The 18,695-nt window shown below is 38.5% G+C and overlaps 1 pseudogene; it reads right to left on the bottom strand.

The window, feature by feature from the left end:
* Positions 5,538 to 11,468, bottom strand: LOC107607363 (annotated as a pseudogene).

The raw sequence follows: 18,695 nt of genomic DNA, 5'->3' as shown, positions 1-18,695 counted from the left end.
ACTACAAATTCTAGAAAACCCTAAAAATCCTAAAAATACTAGAAAACCCTAAAAAATGCTAAAAATCCTAGAAACCTCTAAAAAACTATAAACAATCCTAAATACTCTAGAAAACTATAAAATAAACCGCTAAAAATCTTAGAAAACAATAAAAATCATCGAAAACTTTAAAAAACTCTAAAAAACCCTAGAAAACCCTAAAAAATCCTAGAATACCCTAGAAACCACTAAAAATCCTAGAAAACCCTAAAAACTAAAGTAAACCACAAAAACCCTAAAAACCATAGAAAACACTAAAACCCAAAAACCCTAAAGTTTTTCTAGACGTTTTTAGGGTATAGGGTTTAGGGTTTAGTGTTTTTTAGGGTTTTCTAGGGTTTTTAGGATTTTTAGGGTTTTCTAGGGTTTTTAGGGTTTTGCTAATATTTTTCAGGGTTTTTTTAGGATTTTAGGTTTTTTAAGGTTTTCTAGGGCTTTTATAGTTTTTTAGGGGATTTCGGATTTTTATTCCTTTCTAGGGTTTTTAGAGTTTTCTACGTTTTTTCAGGGGTTTTTAGGGTATTTAGGGTTTTCTTGGATTTTTTATGGTTTTTTAGTATTTTCTAGGGTTTTCTAGAGTTTTTCAAAGTCTTCTATGGTTTTTAGGGTTTTTTTAATGGTTTTCTACGATTTTTAGGATTTTTTACAGTTTTCTAGGGTTTTTCCGGGGTTTTTAGGGTATTTAGGGTTTTTAGGAGTTTTTAGGATTTTCTAGGGTTTCTTGGAATTTTTAGAGTTTTCTAGTGTTTTTTAAAGCTTTCAAGAATTTTTTTGGTTTTCTAGGATTTTTAGGGGTTTTTTTATGGTTTTCTAGGGATTTTTAGGATTTTTGGAGTTTTTTAGGATCTTCTAGAATTTTTATGGTTTTTTAGGGTTTTCTAGTGTTTAGGTTTTTCTAGAATTTTTTAAACTTTTCTAAGATTTTTATGGTTTTCTAGGGTTTTTACGGTTTTTTATAGTTTTCTAGGATTTTTAGGATTTTCTAGGATTTTTACAGTTTTTTAGGGATTTCTAACGTTTTTAGGGTTTTCTAAGATTTTCAGGGTTTTTTAGGGATTTCTAAGATTTTCTAGATTTTCTTACAGTTTTCTGGTGTTTTCTAGGGTTTTTAGGATTTTCTAGAATTTTCTAGAGTTTTTTAAAGTTTTCTAGGATTTTTTTGGTTTTCTATGGTTTTCTGGGATTTTTCGGATTTTTTAGAGTTTTCTAGAATTTTTAGGATTCTTTAGAGTTTTCTAAGGTTTTTCAGGATTTTTTAGGGTATTTAGGGTTTTATAGGGTTTTTAGGATTTTTTAGAATTTTCTAGGGTTTTTACGTATTTTTAGGGTTTTCTAAGATTTTCTACAGTTTTTTAAAGTTTTCTAGAATTTTTAGGATTTTTTAGGGTTTTCTAGAGTGTTTAGGATTTTCTATAATTTTTTAAAGTTTTCTATAATTTTTATGGTTTGTAGTGTTTTTTAGGATTTTTTATGGTTTTCTAGGTTTTTAGGGTTTTCTAGGATTTTTGGGGTTTCTTAGGAATTTCTAGGATTTTTAATGGTTTTTATGGTTTTTATGGTTTTATAGGGTTTTTAGAATTTTTTAGGCTTTTCAGGATTTTTAGGATTTTTTCATCCTTCTAGAGTTTTTTAGGATTTTCTAGGATTTTTAGGATTTTCTAGAATTTTCAGGGTTTTTTTCTAGAAAACTCAAAAACCCCTAGAAAAAACTACTAAAAAACCTAAAAACCGTAGAAAATCCTAGAAAACTCTAAAAAATCTTGAAAGCCCTAGAAAACCTTAAACGACCCTAAAAACCCTAGAAAATCCTAGAATACCCTTAAAACCCTAAAGCACCTAGAAATCCTGAAAAACACTAGAAAACCCTAAAAAACCATAAAAAAACCCTAGAAATCCTAGAAAACCTAAAAAATCCTAAAAATCCCTAGAAAACCCTAAAACCCTAAAAATTCTACAAAATCCTAAAAACCCTAGAAAAGTATAAAAATCCTAGAAAGCTTTTAAAAACACGAGAAAATCCTAAAAAACACTAAAGATTCTAGAAAACCCTAAAAAACTCTAAAAACACAAGAAAACCCTAGAAAACTCTAAAAAAACCCTGAAAAATACTAAAGATTCTAGAAAACCCTAAAAATTCTAGAAAACTCTAAACCCTAAAATTTTTAGGGTTTTCTAGAATTTTTAGGGTTTTTTTTCTAGAAAACTATAAAAAAAACCCTAAAAACCCTAGAACTCCCTAAAAAACCCTGGAAAACCATAAAAATCCTAGAAAACTCTAAAAAACTCTGGAAAATCCTAGAAACCTCTAAAAAACTCTAGAAAATCCTAAAAATCCTAGAAAACCCTAAAAACCTTAGAAAACCACAAAAATAATAGAAAACTCTAAAAAACTCTATAAAACTCTATAAACCCTAGAAAATCCTAAAAATCCAAGAAAAGCATAAAAACCCGTAAAAATCATAGAAAACCCTAAAAAACCGTAAAAACCCTAGAAAACCCTAAAAAATCTAGAAAACCCTAAAAAATCTTAGAAAACCTTAAAAAACCCTAGATAACCCTAAAAACCCTGGAAAACCGTAAAAATTCTAGAAAACCCTAAAAAATCTTATAAAAGCATTAAAAACCCTAGAATCCTAAAAAATAAAAAAACCCTATAAAACCCTAAAAAATTCTAAAAAAACCCTAAAAACCCTAGAAAACCCGGAAACACTAGAAATCCTAAAAGGCCCTACAAAACCATAAAAACCCTAGAAAACTTTGAAAAACCCTAAAAAACCCTAGAAAACTTTAGAAAATCCTAAAAAACCCTAGAAAACCAAAATAAAAACCCAAAAAAACCCTGAAATATCCTAGAAAACTCTAAAAAATCATAAAAACCCTAGAAAACTCTAAAAAAACCCTAAAAATTTCTAAAAGTCCTAGAAAACCATAAAAATCCTAGAGGACTTTAAAAATCTCTGGAAAACACTAGAAAACTCTAAAAAACCCTAGAAAACTCTAAAAAACCTTGAAAACCCTTGAATAACCTAGAAAATCCTAAAAAACCCTAAAAAAACACTAAAGATTCTAGAAAACCCTAAAAACCCTAAAAGAACCCTAAAAATCCTAGAAAACCATAAAAAAAACCCTAAAAACCTTAGATTACCCTAAAAAACCCTAAAAACCCTGGAAAACCCTAAAACCCTAGAAAACCCCTAAAACCCTAAAAAATCCTAAGAAACCCTAGAAAACTCTAAAAAATCATAAAAAACCTAGAAAACCCTAAAAAATTCTCTGATTTTTAGGGTATTCTGGGATTTTTAGTGTTTTTATGGTTTTCTAGGGTTTTTAAGATTTTCTACAGTTTTTAGGGTTTTTGAGGGTATTTTAGAGTTTTTTGGGTTTTTTGGGGGTATTTTAGGTCTTTTAGGTTTTTAGGGTTTTCTAGGATTTTTTTCAGTTTTTTATGGTTTTCTAGGGATTTTAGGGTTGTTTTAGAATTTTTATGGTTTTTTAGAGATTTCTAACATTTTTAGGATTTTTTTGGGTTTTTAGGGTTTTCTAAGGTTTTTATGGATTTTTAGGGATTTCTAAGATTTTCTAGAGTATTTTAGGATTTTCTAGGGTTCTTTAGGGTTTTTAGGGGTTTTAGGATTTTTTAGGGATTTTATAGATTTTTTAAGTTTTCTAGGATTTTTATGGGTTTTCTAGGTGTTTTAGGGTTTTCTATGTTTTTTAGGTGTTTCTTAAGATTTTTAGGATTTTTTAGGATTATCTAGGGTTTTCTACGGTTTTTTAAAATTTTCTAGGAATTTTATTGTTTTCTAGGTTTTTGAGAGTTTTTTAGGGGTTTTTAGGGTTTTTTAGGATTTTTACAGTTTTTAGGGTTTTTTAGGATTTTCCAGGGTTTTTAGAGTTTTCTAGGGTTTTTCAGGATTTTTCAGGGTTTTTTAGGATTTTTTGGGTTTTTAGGAATTTTTATGATTTTTTAGGATTTTTAGGGTTTTCTTGTGTTTTCTAGACTTTTTTAACGTTTTCTAGGATATTTAGCTTTTCTAGGGCTTTTAGGATTTTTTAGGGTATTCTGGGTTTTTACGATTTTTAGGGTTTTCTAGGCTTTTCTAGAGTTTTTTAAAATTTTCTGGAATTTTTTTTGTTTTCATTTTCTACAATTTTTTGGGTTTTTTTAGGGTTTTCTAGAATTTTTAGGGTTTTTTAGGATTTTCTAGAGTTTTTTAAAGTTTTCTAGGATTTTTATGGTTTTCTAGGGATTTTAGTATTTTTTAGGGTTTTCTAGGGTTTTTACGGTATTTTATGGTTTTCTAGAATTTTTACAGTTTTTAGGGTTTTCTACGGTTTTTAGGGTTTTTAAGGTTTTCTTGGATTTTTAGGGTTTTTTAGGATTTTCTAGGGGGTCTAGGATTTTTTAGAGTTTTCTAGTGTTTTTCAGGATTTTTTTTTGTTTTTCGGGGTTTTTAGGGTTTTCTACCTTTTTAGGAAATTTTTAGGATTTTTAGGGTGTTTTTTATGGTTTTTAAGGTTTTCTAGGGGTTTTTATGATTTTTTAGGGTTTTCTAGGAATTTTATTGTTTTCTAGGATTTTTTCGGGTTTTCTAAGGTTCTTAGGATTTTTTAGAGTTTTTTAGGGGTTTTCAGGGTTTTTTAGGATTTTTTGTGTTTTTATGGTTTTCTAGGGTTTTTAGGGTTTTCTTGTGCTTTCTAGAGTTTTTTTTTAAGTTTTTTAGGATTTTTAGGGTTTTTTAGGATTTTTTGTGTTTTTATGGTTTTCTAGGGTTTTTAGGGTTTTCTTGTGCTTTCTAGAGTTTTTTTTTAAGTTTTTTAGGATTTTTATGCTTTTCTAGAGCTTTTAGGGTTTTCTAGAGTTTTTTAAAGTTTTCTAGGATTTTTTTTTATTTTCTAGGATTTTTAGGGTTTTTTTATGGTTCTAGGGTTTTTTAGGGTTTTTTAGGATTTTTAGGGTTTTCTAGGGTTTTTACGGATTTTTATGGTTTTTTAGGATTTTCTAGAGTTTTATGATTTTTTATGGTTTTCTAGGTATTTTAGGGATTTCTAACGTTTTTAGGATTTTTTTTTTTTGGGTTTTAAGGGTAGGGTTTTTTAGGGATTTCTAAGATTTTCTAGAGTTTTTTAGGATTTTTCTAGGATTTTTTAGAATTTTTATGCTTTTCTAGGGTTTTTAAGATTTTCTAGTGTTTTTCAGGGTTTTTTTTTTGTTTTTAGGGGTTTTTAGAGTTTTCTACGTTTTTTATGGTTCTAGAATTTTTTAGGGTTTAGGGTTTAGGATCTTCTAAGATTTTTAGAGTTTTTTAGGATTTTTTAGAGTGTTTAAGCTTTTTTAGAGTTTTTTAAAATTTTCTAGGATTTTTATGGTATTCTAAGTTGCTAAGCTCCTTTCACCACTTGCTTAGAATAACTTGAATATAGCTAATAGGGTTTAGGCAATTTCTAGTTATAAGTAGGGACGGATCAAAACTACAAGCAAAGAGAAAAATACACTCGCGGATCTAGTGCAGATGATCAACTGACCTTATGAACCCAATGATGACAGAGATCAGCCACTGCTTCCAATTAAGCCTGACTGTTGAAGTGAACTTGCCGAGGAATTCGATGATGATGATCTAAACACAAAGCAATTTTAGGGTGACCTTGAAAATATTTCATACGAGAGACAAATAACGAGGAGTTAAAATAAGACAAACCTGAAGCACAACAGGTAGTTTTTCGTGACTCCACTGAATATGTTAAACTCATCTGGCTTTCGTGCATTGAACTCATTAAAGATCTGCAGTTTTGAACACATTTTTTTAGAATTGAAATAAGATGAGCACACTACAGCAAAGCTACCAAAATGACAACGAATATATGGTGCATGAACTGCGCATGCATTGCCAACCACTAACGCATCACAAGGATTTAGCAGTAATGTAAATAAGAGTGACTAGCAAGACATCTCAGGAAAATTGCAATAGGCTTTGGTTTTCTAGATACAATTAGCACCTATTGGAAATTAGCAATCACCATTACAGCACAACCACCAATACTATTATAGAACATGCATAAAAAGATAAGGAAACTAACATTGGTAATTCTTCCAACACACAACTTTACCATTTAAAATGCAAATGGACTAAAGACAAACTTACTTGAAGATCAGAGTGTTTTTCACTTTAATTGCATGATCATTTTTGTCATGTGTCAGACCCAGTATGCTCCTACCTCGGAAATTCAGAACAAGCAACACAGATACTTGGTACATTGCCTGAAGAGTTCAAATCATAATCGGCAATTCAGTTTACAGAAGAGTATAGCATAACAACGGTAATTGAAATGCAGGACATCATAAACCAATAGGTAAATAATCCTTGCAGACTACAATGACAAGCAGTTAACTGAGAAATGAGAAACAAAACTCGCCTGTATCAGCAAATTTCTCCACATAATATTTGTTATGAGAGGTTCTCTGAAAAGGATACAAGACAAAACTCCATGTCAAAAAAACCATTGAAGCGCATAGGCACTGCATATATCGCTTGGATAATAAAGCTGCAAATGAAAATAGGACCAATATCGATAATGTAAATACAAAATAAATGCAGCCTTCAATATGCTGTTTAGGACTGTTGGCAACAATTTTGTTTTCGAGGGGTATGACTATTATTCATTGCACTTAAAATTTCTCTCTTCTATTGAAATAACCAAAATCTTTAGATTTAATAATAGAGCTGCACTATTCACACTTTCAATTAAATTTCTTTCTTTATTGTTGGGTGCATCATTCAAAAATGCATCTACAAGGAACAAAATTTTATGACATTCATCCAATTCTTCAGGTGCTGTAACACTAGAAAAACATAGCAAGAAAATGTCATGATCCAAAGAAAAAGGCACAATTAGAGAAACTGAAGTTCCGACCTTCGGCCCACTGGAGGCCAATCCATAAGGTGATCAGTTGGTGGATCAGTTGCCAATGCTAGCTCCCAAAGTATCCATGATAAGATTTATCCACAAAAGCTGTAGAAAGAGCAATAAGTCAGCTGAACATAAATTGAGGGGCAAAGCCAGAGAACAAAACACAGGGAGACAGCAGACCTGCAAGCGCATAGATTTTGAAAGATATAAGAGGTATGCTAAAAATATCAAATTCATGTTCAGCTTGCAAAACACTACACAAAAGCAATCCAAAACGGTGCAGTTCAATTATATACAAACCTTTCATTGGTTGGCATATTGACTAACTACCTAAATACCCATCTAGTAATGCCAGAAATAAAATTATTTTTTAAGATGTAAATACCAACCATAAAAGATGCATCATTTTTTAAGATAATTTAAGAACAAACTAGATCTCTCAAATCGAAAAGAAATAGGTCCAACCTTTACAACTGAAGCAAAATTGCCATCCAAAATAATATCAGAGCTTTCTTTTGCAACTTCAGTTCCTTGAATACCCATTGCAAGACCTATATCAGCCTATATTCAGAAAGTATAGAAATAAATTAAAAAGGGAAAAAAGAAAGAAATAGTTCAATTCATTAGAACAGAAAATTCTATGATCAAGAGATAGTAGATTCATACATCGAATAAACCTAGGGACTTGTTATCACGTGATTACACAAACAGGAAAACAAGACAGGTATACCAGGGGTAAACAAACTCTCATGGTGTTCAATATACAATTACAAGTATTGACATCGATAAAGATTGTTGTGGTACTTAAAATTTGAGAAAACAACACAATCACTAGCACAAAAAAGAAGATAGTAGTAGTGTAGTAGTAGCCAGACCTCATGTAGTGCAGGAGCATCATTTGTTCCATCCCCAGTTACAGCCACAACATGTCCCTTCCTCCTCAATGCTTGCACAAGCAATAATTTGTCATTAGGAGATGACCCCATAACCTAGTAATCATATTGCCAATAAATATCATTCACCACGAAAAATACCTCTTTCTTAAGAGCCTGAAAATATTGTTGTCAGGATTCTTACTAATATTGCTTCAGCTATTTCATCTCTCTGTGCATCTGTCATGGCACGAAAAGTTTTTCCTTCAATGATGATTGGCTCTGTAGCTTCAGCAAGGGAATTAAGTATTCCACACTCCACAGCAATTGCTTTTGCAGTTTTGACATTGTCACCAGTGACCATTTTTACCTAGAATTAATCGAAACAAAAAAAAGAAAGGAGCAGAAAAGGATTATTTATAGAATGTAGAAACTGGATATGGAAAGCACCATTGTATTTCATTATCATCAAACGAAGTTATTAATGTTGGTCTTGCTAATCTTTAAGCCATCAAATTTGAAAGCAATAAACACGTTTGAAAATAAAGAAAAATTTAAGTCCATAGACCAGGGCATAATTCAGCACTCCGTATGTTATTCCACCTACATGCAATGCATCTGTCTCTAGACGCACCGAGTCAGTGCTTCTTTGGCATCAGTTATAATCACATGAAATCACTGACAATGAAAGTAGCTGGATTGAATTTTTCTTATTTTTATTATTATAGTCTTGTAGCATATTTTACAACTGCTAACATGGCCACCATGCATATTCTGCTTTCTGTAATGAGCTTCCATCGCATCACCTCCAAGAATACAATGGACACGGTAATTTAACAATTCTATTGAGGATAATTGAAAATAAGTACCTTAACCCCAGATTTTTGGCAAAGCTCCACTGAATCTTTGACTCCAGGTCGACAAGGATCCTGCATGTCAAATATGAGATTAAGAATCAGATATTTAACCAGCAGAAGCGTATCCTAGAGTCAAATGCTATCATAAGTTAGAGTTTATCAATGATTCCCGTGTTAAATCCAAATGCACAGAATCCACTTACAAGATATTGTCATGGACGGTAAATTAAATTAACAAAACTATAATCCCTGCAGAGTCCCAAGTCCCAACCACTTGCAATTAAGCAAACAGATGAGATTGGCAGCTAGGAATGAGTGTGCAAAACACAATAAATTTTAAATTAGAGAAAAACAAAAGCACAAGAAAATATTAATACATTATAAACATCAATGACAATGATAGACATGTATTCAGAGGAAAATACTTGCCTTCAGACCAACAATAGCTAACAAAACAAGATTATCTTCTGGTAAAGACCAGTGAGCCCGTTCTTCTTCAGTGGCTGGAACATTCTCCTTTTCAAATGTTCTATATGCAATGGCAACACAACGTAAACTCTCGGCAGCCATGTCTTCAATAGCTTTTCTGAAAGATACCATCTGCAACCCAGGAAAATTTCACTATCTAGGACTTTCTACAGATCAAGCAAGTGAACTACTAAAGGTTGAATCATCCAAACTACATTTATTTGCTTTGTAAAATAGGTTGACACAGTCCAGTGAAAAACAGAGAGAGAGAGAGAGAGAGAGAGAGAGAGAGAGAGAGAGAGAGAGAGAGAGAGTGGATAATACGCCTTGGCTGAGATTATTTCCAAACAGGAAAAGAAAGTGAAAACAAACAAACAAAAAACAGAAGAATGCCTTTATGAAAGCACAGATACCAACAGGTCATTTGCATCAATGTACCGTGTATAGCAGGCTAGGACAATCTCAGCAGCACCTTTCCAGTGTATGTGAACTTCAGAGTCAGCCTGCATACAGAGATAAAATTTGCTTATTTAAGGTGCACGATATGATAAAACAGATGATTACATCATTATGCAGTACAAGCATATTGTGATGATGTTCCAGTCAACTTGCATACTTTACTGGGTATGTAGATAATCTCACAACTTGAAAGTGAAACGGACATATCAGTGTTTAATTCAGATTTAAGAGTGAGTTGACAGTTATTAATATTTAATATGACATTGGAGTTACTTGTTAGTGTTCATAGATGTGAATGAAACACGGACAACACAGGCACAAAATAGTGATCGAACTGAAGCAATTAAAAATAGAAATCCACATTACAAAGAAGATACAGCAGCAATAGCTTAAACTGTCTATGAGAGAATACCGTTTGTACTACAACTCCGCCTGTTTTTTCTCAGAATTGAAAGGGAAAACGTGAATAATTGATGATTCCGATCTAGTAGAGTCGAAGTTCATCCCAATCTGATATTTGATTAACATTTACAAGCAACTGTAAGAATATAAGCTTCACACACAAAAATAGGGAATAAACTTTATTACTGAAAACAGACCTCTAATCCCCAATGTAAAATTGCCTTTTCTGTTGGTGATCCGGAAACCTCAACATCGTTACCACCCTGTCAAGGATAGACTTTAGCATAATGCAGCAGCACCAAAATTATTGTCCATACAGAGAAGAGTAAAACAAAGTATAACAAGATCAGTTCAAGCAAACCTCAGGGACAGAAACACTGCCATTATTGTTCTGTGCAACACCTTCAATGAGCAAAGAGTGGAGCTTGGGAGAGAGCTCTGACTTGTTACCAGGAGGATCATTCTTCTTCCCACCAGCATAAGCCTCCACCACAGTCATCTGTCATAAAGTATTTAATAAAATTCAAGATATAGACAGAAAATCTGCCTTAAAGTTAACTATCAATGTCAACTATGACCCATAGAAATTAACTTCCTTTAAAATGTTCCCAAATTTCAAATCGACGAGAGTTCAATCGATATCTTCCAAATTCCATAGAATCAATGAAATTTTGTGCTCCTAATTTACCTTAAATGCGGAAGGCTTATTATATACAACCTAAACTGGTGAGCATCGACATGGGATGCCAGGAGCAACAATACTATGGTTGAATTTTCACCTGAAGTTTCTCCTGGCCTCTACTTTCAACAATTGGAAAATTCTCCATCTGATAAACTCTTATGAAAAATTCTATTTCAGTCAATAGGCACTATCCTTTCTTTCTCCACCACCCACCCACCATGCACGGGCATGCGGGGCCTTCTAAGTTTTAATACATTCATTCCTGATCTCTTCTAAATCCACTACAATATCCATATATTTATAACTCTTAGCTTAGGCTCTTCTTGACATTCAACTACAAGACATTTTTACAATAAAAGGCATTGTGCTTCTCCCGCTGTAAAATAAACTTTTCATTTTAAGGATTCACAATCTCTTCTATTCATCTACCAAACCTGAATTCTATGGTTTACATCTCCTTCTATTCTCCCATTTTGTGTGATCTCCGAATTTCACAGGTAAAATAGCACTAGTGAAAATATTGATAAGTCCGGTATGTCAAAATCCATGTGAAGTGTGAAGACGAAGGTTTTAACCCCACCAAGCATGTATTTGATTGCTGAACCACTAAAACAGAAACAGTTTCTTGAAGTGTGATCTCCAGAAAATTTATGAAAATTGCCTAAAACCAGAATCCAATGAAAATTCAAATGATACATCCCAACATACCTGATTCATGGTCAACGTGCTAGTCTTATCACTGCAAATGGTTGTTACAGAGCCCATTGTTACAGAGCCCATTACGGGTGTCCTCCTCGGGATAGCATCATTTAAAGAACGAGGGTCAGCACGATGTTAAAAAATCAGAAAAGAAAACTGGAGGAGCCTGTCGCAGATGAGGCCATTACGGTTCGCCATTAGGTGTCCTCCTCGGGATAGTTTCATTTAAAGAATGAGGGTCAGCACGTAGAGAAAAAAAATCGGAAAAAACCGAATGAGCCTGCCGAAGATGAGGCAATTACGGCTCGCCTTTAGGTGTCCTCCTCGAGATAGCGTCATTTAAAGAACGAGGGTCAGCACGTAGTAAAAAAAAAACCGAAAGAGCTTGCCGAAGATGAGGCCATTACGGCTCGCCTTTAGGTGTCCTCCTCGGGATAGCGTCATTTAAAGAACGAGGGTTAGCACAATGTAAAAAAAATGGAAAAAAAAAACTAGAGGAGCCTGCCGAAGATGAGGCCATTACGGCTCGCCTTTAGGTGTCCTCCTCGGGATAGCGTCATTTAAAGAACGATGGTCAGCACGTAGTAAAAAAAATCAGAAGTGCCTGCTGAAGATGTGGCCATTACGGCTCGCCTTTAGTGTCTTCCGGGGAATAACGTCATTTAAAGAACCAGGGTCAGCACGTAGTAAAAAAAAGTGGAGGAGCCTGCCAAAGATGAGGCCATTACAGCTTGCCTTTCGGTGTCCTCCTCGGGATAGCATCATTTAAAGAGCGAGGGTCTGCACGATGTGAAAAAAAAAACCAGAAAAAAACCGGAGGAGCCTGCCGAAGACGAGGTCATTACGGCTCGCCTTTTGGTGTCCTCCTCAGAATAGTGTCAATTAAAGAACGAGGGGCAGCACGTCGTAAAAAAAAATCGGAAAAAAATCGGAGGAGCCTGCCGAAGATGTGGCCATTACGGCTCGCCTTTACGTGTCCTCCTCGGGATAGCGTCTTTTAAAGAACAAGATGAGGCCATTACGACTCGCCGTTAGGAATCCTCCCCGGGATTGCGTCATTTAAAGAGCGAGGGTCAGCACATAGTAAAAAAAAAAACCGCAGGAGCCTGCCGAAGATGTGGCCATTACGGCTCGCCTTTACGTGTCCTCCTCGGGATAGCGTCTTTTAAAGAACAAGATGAGGCCATTACGACTCGCCGTTAGGAATCCTCCCCGGGATTGCGTCATTTAAAGAGCGAGGGTCAGCACATAGTAAAAAAAAAAACCGCAGGAGCCTGCCGAAGATGTGGCCATTACGGCTCGCCTTTACGTGTCCTCCTCGGGATAGCGTCTTTTAAAGAACAAGATGAGGCCATTACGACTCGCCGTTAGGAATCCTCCCCGGGATTGCGTCATTTAAAGAGCGAGGGTCAGCACATAGTAAAAAAAAAAACCGCAGGAGCCTGCCGAAGATGTGGCCATTACGGCTCGCCTTTACGTGTCCTCCTCGGGATAGCGTCTTTTAAAGAACAAGATGAGGCCATTACGACTCGCCGTTAGGAATCCTCCCCGGGATTGCGTCATTTAAAGAGCGAGGGTCAGCACATAGTAAAAAAAAAAACCGCAGGAGCCTGCCGAAGATGTGGCCATTACGGCTCGCCTTTACGTGTCCTCCTCGGGATAGCGTCTTTTAAAGAACAAGATGAGGCCATTACGACTCGCCGTTAGGAATCCTCCCCGGGATTGCGTCATTTAAAGAGCGAGGGTCAGCACATAGTAAAAAAAAAAACCGCAGGAGCCTGCCGAAGATGTGGCCATTACGGCTCGCCTTTACGTGTCCTCCTCGGGATAGCGTCTTTTAAAGAACAAGATGAGGCCATTACGACTCGCCGTTAGGAATCCTCCCCGGGATTGCGTCATTTAAAGAGCGAGGGTCAGCACATAGTAAAAAAAAAAACCGCAGGAGCCTGCCGAAGATGTGGCCATTACGGCTCGCCTTTACGTGTCCTCCTCGGGATAGCGTCTTTTAAAGAACAAGATGAGGCCATTACGACTCGCCGTTAGGAATCCTCCCCGGGATTGCGTCATTTAAAGAGCGAGGGTCAGCACATAGTAAAAAAAAAAACCGCAGGAGCCTGCCGAAGATGAGGCCACTATGGCTTGCCTTTAGGTGTCCTCCTCGGGATAGTGTCATTTAAAGAACGAGGGGCAGCACGACGTAAAAAAAAATTGGAAAAAAAAAAACGGAGGAGCCTGCTGAAAATGAGTCCATTACGGCTCGCCTTTAGGTGTCCTCCTAGGGATAGCGTCATTGAAAGAACGATGGTCAGCACGTTGTAAAAAAAATCGGAAAAGAAAACCGAAGGAGACTGCCGCAGATGAGGCAATTACGGCTCACGTTTAGGTGTCCTCCTCCGAATAGCGTCATTTAAAGAATTAGGGTCAGCTCGTAGTGAAAAAAACCAGAAAAAAAACCGGAGGAGCCTGCCGAAGATGAGGCCATTACGGCTCGCCTCTAGGCGTCCTCCTCGGGATAGCATCATTTAAAGAACGAGGGTCAGCACGTCGTAAAAAAAATCGGAAAAATACCATAGGAGCCTGCCGAAGATGTGGCCATTACGGTTAGCCTTTAGGTGTCCTCGGGATAGCGTCATTTAAAGAACGAGGGTCAGTACGACGTAACAAAAACTAGAAAAAAAAGTCGGAGGACCCTGCCGAAGATGAGGCCATTACGGCTCGCCCTTAGGTGTCCACCTCGGGATAGCGTGAATTAAAGGACGAGGGGCAGCACAACGCAAAAAAAAAACCAACAAAAAAAAAACCGGAGCAACCTGCCGAAGATGAGGCCATTACGGCTCGCCTTTAGGTGTCCATCCCAGGACAGCGTCATTTAAAGAACGATGGTCGGCACGACGTAGCGTCATTTAAAGATCGAGGGTCAGCACGTCGTAAAAAAATTGGAAAAGAAAACCGAAGGAGCCTGCTGCAGATGAGGCAATTACGGCTCGCCTTTAGGTGTCCTCATCAGGATAGCGTCATTTAAAGAATTAGAGTCAGCATGTAGTGAAAAAAACCGGAAAAAAACTAGAGGAGCCTGCCGAAGTTGAGGCCATTACGGCTCACCTTTAGGTGTCCTCCTCGGGATAGTGTCATTTAAAGAACGAGGGGCAGCACGACGTAAAAAAAATGAAAAAAAAACCGGAGGACCCTGCTGAAGATGAGGCCATTACGGCTCGCCTCTAGGCCTCCTCCTCAGGATAGCGTCATTTAAAGAACGAGGGTCAGCACGTCGTAAAAAAAAATCGGAAAAAAACCATAGGATCCTGCCGAAGATGTGGCCATTACGGCTAGCCTTTAGGTGTCCTCGGGATAGCGTCATTTAAAGAACGAGGGTCAGCACGACGTAAAAAAAAACCAGAAAAAAATACCGGAGGAGGCTGCCAAAGATGAGGCCATTACGGCTCGCCTTTAGGTGTCCTCCTCGGGATAGCGTCAATTAAAGGACGAGGGTCAACACAACGTAAAAAAAAAACCGGAGGAGCCTGCCGAAGATGAGGCCATTACGGCTCGCCTTTAGGTGTCCATCCCGGGACAGCGTCATTTAAAGAACGATGGTCGGCACAACGTAAAAAAAAACCGGAGGAGCCTGCCGAAGATGAGGCCATTACGGCTCCCCTTTAGGTGTCCTCCTCGAGATAGCGTCATTTAAAGAACGAGGGTCAGCACGACGTAAAAAAAAACCAGAAAAAAATTGGAGGAGCCTGCCGAAGATGAGGCCATTACAGCTTGCCTTTAGGTGTCTTCCTCGGGATAGCGTCATTTAAAGAACGAGGGTCAGCATGATGTAAAAAAAAGGAAAAAAACCGGAGGAGCGTGCCAAAAATGATGCCATTACGGATCGCCTTTAGGTTTCCTCCTCGGGATAGCGTCATTTAAAGAGCGATGGTCAGCACATAGTAAAAAAAAAAACCGGAGGAGCCTGCCGAAGATGAGGCTATTACAGCTCGCCTTTAGGTGTTCTCCTCGAGATAGCATCATTTAAAGAGCGAGGGTCAGCACATAGTAAAAAAAAAAACCGGAGGAGCCTGCCGAAGATGAGGCCATTACGGCTCGCCTTTAGGTGTCCTCCTCAGGATAGCGTCATTTAAAGAATTAGGGTCAGCACGTAGTGAAAAAAAACAGGAAAAAAACCGGAGGAGCCTGCTGAAGTTGAGGCCATTATGGCTCACCTTTAGGTGTCCTCCTCGGGATAGTGTCATTTAAAGAACGAGGGGCAGCACGACGAAAAAAATGAAAAAAAACCGGAGGAGCCTGCTGAAGATGAGGCCATTACGGCTCGCCTCTAGGCGTCCTCCTCGGGATAGCGTCATTTAAAGAACGAGGGTCAGCACGTCGTAAAAAAAAATCGGAAAAAAATCATAGGAGCCTGCGGAAGATGTGGCCATTACGGCTAGCCTATAGGTGTCCTCGGGATAGCGTCATTTAAAGAACAAGGGTCAGCACGACGTAAAAAAAACCGGAGGAGGCTGCCGAAGATGAGGCCATTACGGCTCGCCTTTAGGTGTCCTCCTCGGGATAGCGTCAATTAAAGGACAAGGTGAACACAACGCAAAAAAAAAATAAACAAAAAAAAAAACCGGAGGAGCCTGCCGAAGATGAGGCCATTACGACTCGCCTATAGGTGTCCATCCCGGGACAGCGTCATTTAAAGAACGATGGTCGGCATGACGTAAAAAAAAAACGGAGGAGCCTGCTGAAGATGAGGCCATTACGGCTCCCTTTAGGTGTCCTCCTCGGGATAGCGTCATTTAAAGAATGAGGGTCAGCACAACGTAAAAAAATTCGGAAAAAAAAATTGGAGGAGCCTGCCGAAGATGAGGCCATTACGGCTCGTGTTTAGGTGTCCTCCTTGGAATTGTGTCATTTAAAGAACGAGGGACAGCACGACGTAAAAAAGACCGGAAAAAAAAACCGGAGGAGCCTGCTGAAGATGAGGCCATGACGGCTTGCCTTTAGGTGTCCACCTCGGGATAGCGTCATTTAAAGAACGAGGGTCAGCACATCGTAAAAAAAAATCGGAAAAAAACCATAGGAGCCTGCCGAAGATGTGGCCATTACGGCTAGCTTTTAGGTGTCATCGGAATAGCGTCATTTAGAAAACGAGGGTCAGCACGACGTAAAAAAAACCAAAAAAAAAAACCGGAGGAGCCAGCCAAAGATGAGGCCATTACAGCTCGCCTTTAGGTGTCTTCCTCGGGATAGCGTCATTTAAAGAACGAGGGTCAGCACGTCGTAAAAGCTCACCTTTAGGTGTCCTCCTCGGGATAGTGTCATTTCTGCCGAAGATGAGGCCATTACGGCTCGCCTTTAGGTGTCGTGTCCTCCTTGGGATAGCGTCATTTAAAGAACGAGGGTCAGCACGTCGTAAAAGCTCACCTTTAGGTGTCCTCCTCGGGATAGTGTCATTTCTGCCGAAGATGAGGCCATTACGGCTCGCCTTTAGGTGTCGTGTCCTCCTTGGGATAGCGTCATTTAAAGAACGAGGGTCAGCACGTCGTAAAAGCTCACCTTTAGGTGTCCTCCTCGGGATAGTGTCATTTCTGCCGAAGATGAGGCCATTACGGCTCGCCTTTAGGTGTCGTGTCCTCCTTGGGATAGCGTCATTTAAAGAACGAGGGTCAGCACGTCGTAAAAGCTCACCTTTAGGTGTCCTCCTCGGGATAGTGTCATTTCTGCCGAAGATGAGGCCATTACGGCTCGCCTTTAGGTGTCGTGTCCTCCTTGGGATAGCGTCATTTAAAGAACGAGGGTCAGCACGTCGTAAAAGCTCACCTTTAGGTGTCCTCCTCGGGATAGTGTCATTTCTGCCGAAGATGAGGCCATTACGGCTCGCCTTTAGGTGTCGTGTCCTCCTTGGGATAGCGTCATTTAAAGAACGAGGGTCAGCACGTCGTAAAAGCTCACCTTTAGGTGTCCTCCTCGGGATAGTGTCATTTCTGCCGAAGATGAGGCCATTACGGCTCGCCTTTAGGTGTCCTCCTCGGGATATTGTCATTTAAAGAATGAGGGGAAGCACGACGTAAAAAAAACCGGCAAAAAAAACCGGAGGAGCCTGCTGAAAATGAGTCCATTACGGCTCGCCTTTAGGTGTCCTCCTCGGGATAGAGTCATTTAAAGATCGAGGGTCAGCACGTCGTAAAAAAATTGGAAAAGAAAACCGAAGGAGCCTGCCGCAGATGAGGCCATTACGGGTCGCCTTTAGGTGTCCTCCTCAGGATAGCGTCATTTAAAGAATTAGGGTCAGCACGTAGTGAAAAAAACCGGAAAAAACTGGAGGAGCCTGCTGAAGTTGAGGCCATTATGGCTCACCTTTAAGTGTCCTCCTCGGGGTAGTGTCATTTAAAGAACGAGGGGCAGCACAACGAAAAAAATGAAAAAAATAACCGGAGGAGCCTGCTGAAGATGAGGCCATTACGGCTCGCCTCTAGGCGTCCACCTCGGGATAGCGTCATTTAAAGAACGAGGGTCAGCACGTCGTAAAAAAAAATCGGAAAAAAATCATAGGAGCCTGCCGAAGATGTGGCCATTACGGCTCGCCTTTAGGTGTCCTCCTCAGGATAGCGTCATTCAAAGAACGAGGGTCAGCACGATGTAAAAAAAAATTGGAGGAGCCTGCCGAAGATGAGGCCATTACGGCTCCCTTTAGGTGTCCTCCTCGGGATAGCGTCATTTAAAGAATGAGGGTCAGCACAACGTAAAAAAAATCGGAAAAAAAACTAGAGGAGCCTGCCGAAGATGAGGCCATTACGGCTCGTGTTTAGGTGTCCTCCTTGGGATTGTGTCATTTAAAGAACGAGGGACAGCACGACGTAAAAAAGACCGAAAAAAAAAACCGGAGGAGCCTGCTGAAGATGAGGCCATGACGGCTCGCTTTTAGGTGTCCACCTCGGGATAGCGTCATTTAAAGAACGAGGGTCAGCACGTCGTAAAAAAAAATCGGAAAAAAACCATAGGAGCCTGCCAAAGATGTGGCCATTACGGCTAGCTTTTAGGTGTCCTCGGGATAGCGTCATTTAGAAAACGAGGGTCAGCACGACGTAAAAAAAATCAGAAAAAAAACCGGAGGAGCCTGCTGCATCATTTAAAGAGCGAGGGTCTACGCCATTATGGCTCCCCTTTAGGTGTCTTCCTCGGGATAGCGTCATTTAGAAAACGAGGGTCAGCACGACGTAAAAAAAATCAGAAAAAAAACCGGAGGAGCCTGCTGCATCATTTAAAGAGCGAGGGTCTACGCCATTATGGCTCCCCTTTAGGTGTCTTCCTCGGGAT

This window comes from Arachis ipaensis, chromosome B07 (genome assembly GCF_000816755.2).
Source record: "Arachis ipaensis cultivar K30076 chromosome B07, Araip1.1, whole genome shotgun sequence".
Classification (NCBI taxonomy): domain Eukaryota; kingdom Viridiplantae; phylum Streptophyta; class Magnoliopsida; order Fabales; family Fabaceae; genus Arachis; species Arachis ipaensis.
The sequence above is the reverse complement of the archived record's forward strand: the minus strand, read 5'-3'. Positions and strand labels throughout refer to the sequence as shown.